Source organism: Adiantum capillus-veneris, chromosome 3 (assembly GCF_014529385.1).
Source record: "Adiantum capillus-veneris isolate H3 chromosome 3, ASM1452938v2, whole genome shotgun sequence".
In the NCBI taxonomy this organism is placed as follows: Eukaryota; Viridiplantae; Streptophyta; class Polypodiopsida; order Polypodiales; family Pteridaceae; genus Adiantum; species Adiantum capillus-veneris.
The window spans coordinates 143,317,205-143,319,336 of NC_140933.1; the positions used below are offsets into that span (position 1 = coordinate 143,317,205).

The 2,132-nt window shown below is 38.6% G+C and overlaps 1 pseudogene; it reads left to right on the top strand.

Moving 5' to 3' along the window:
- The first annotated feature begins 587 nt into the window (after positions 1-587).
- LOC147461840 (uncharacterized) lies at positions 588-1,900 on the top strand (annotated as a pseudogene).
- The last annotated feature ends 232 nt before the right edge of the window (positions 1,901-2,132 follow it).

The window sequence follows — 2,132 nt, forward strand, 5'->3', positions numbered from 1 at the left end:
GCATGTAAGAATTTTGATACGGTTTTTATTCATATTTCTAGTGTCCCTATTTTTTCAATACGAAAATATCTTCATTTATGGGATGCTTTTATTCCTTCTACTTATCAGCATCATTTTTTGCCAAAAGATCTTTCATATAGGATACTTTTGTAGCCCAAAAATTCTAATAATCTTATCCCATTTGTTTGAACTCATGGAGCATGTAAGGTGGACCTCCTTAGGATGGCTACTTGGGCCTTGAGATGCACTTGTAACTTGTTAAAAGCTACATTAGGAAATTTTGGAGGTCATTTGGAGGGCCTTATTGAAGAGAGAGAAAAGAAGGCGCAACCAATGATCAGCAACCTTACGTAACGTAGAAATGCATGGCAAAAATCACAAAAAAGAAAGAAAGCATTTTAAAATATTGAGATTTGTCCCATTTTTGTAAGATAACTTCCTCGTTTCACAAAGTAGGGCCCATTGCCAGTAGCCGTCAAGTTGCTGAGACCTGACTACTGATTGATAGCTAACTCTCTCCCTTTATTAAAAGATATCCACTCCCTTTATGAAAGGCTTTCAAAACTCATTCTCCCTCCATTATAGCCATGGCTTCGTCTTCTTCCCACTCAGGAAGTTCTAGAGGTTCCTCTACATTGTCCCCAACTAACCTCACCATTAGTGTGCCAAGAAAACCATATAGTAGCATAAGCAGTATCTCAATCTCAAAATCTCTCAATACAAATAATAGGTGGCAAGAGCAGAGGATAAGCAAAGGTTCTTGGGTTCTTATGCAGCCAAGAAGGAGAAAAAGCTCGAAGGCAACAAATATGTTTTGTTCTGCATGGAAAGCAAGAGTTCTGGATTTCAAAGTTGAGGTTGGTAAGAAGACTGTGAAAGAGGTCTTTGTTCAACATTTTTTCACTCACTCTGATGTGATTGCTAATGGCGGCGATGTCTCCATGGTGCATAATCCACGATGCAACTGTGAGTTAATTATTTAGCACTCCGCTATAAATGTTATCTTACATTTCTAATGTGAATCTATTTTTTTCTCCTCTTATTACGGATATTTAATTATGGTATACAAATGTTTGTATTTATTTCTATTCTTTTACAGTCACAGATGTTTATCCTTCCTCATACGAGGAATGGGAGCCACTGGAGTGCATTATAGGTCTCATCTCTATGACCCATGCTCATGTTGGGGTCTTGCAGTATGCGGGAAGAACTAGCAAAAGCCTTGCAGACGAGGGTATTTTCTTCTATGACCATTTCTACCAACTCAATCAAAGGAATCAGAGAGGATTGTTGGTGAAGGTTTCACTACCAACCAACTGGAACTCCGTGGATTGGCCCGTTCCCGACACAACAATGAGTGAGGCATTGATGAGCAGGCTCTATAGGGATGTTTAGAGGTCTCTCCAAAACTTTGTACCCACTAAATTGGTGAAACTTGAAAATTTATGTCCTTTTGGTCTCTTTGTTGAGTTATCTCATACCTACAATGTTCATGTTGCTAAAACTATGTTGCTCTGCAAATCATTTGATTCCCTCTTGTATGATAAGCTTCTTGATCGAGGGTGGTATGTGAAAGAAATAGATGGCATATGTTGCAAGATTTCTCTAGACACTCTCATTGTCAAGTATATGCTTGTGACACAGACACTAATAATCTCCTTTTGGTACAAGCGTTCTCACCTTGTTGAAGGTTGCTATGTGCCTATGGATCAAGAGGCAACAAGTTTGGCAAACAATGTTGTCATAGACGTGGAAGTGGTGGACAAAGACCTAAATCTTATGAGAGTAACTACAATAAGGTAGCAATGCAATCTTTTGCAACTTTAACATGACATAGTAGAGGAGACTGTCGACATTGACTCCGTAAACTTTTATTTCTTGCTAGGCGGATGAAGAGTAATGCAACAAAGGGAGAAGCATTTTCAGTGGAGATATTTCTGGCCGTATTCAAATCGTGTCCATGTAATCTAGCCTGAATGGCTTCAATGAAATGTAAATTTTTTGACTAGTTTAATATTAATATCAAGTGTTTGCTCACAACTCTCTCTCTCTCTCTCTCTCTCTCTCTCTCTCTCTCTCTCTCTCTCTCTCTCTCTCTCAGTATTCAAAACACATAGACAGGTTGACAGTAT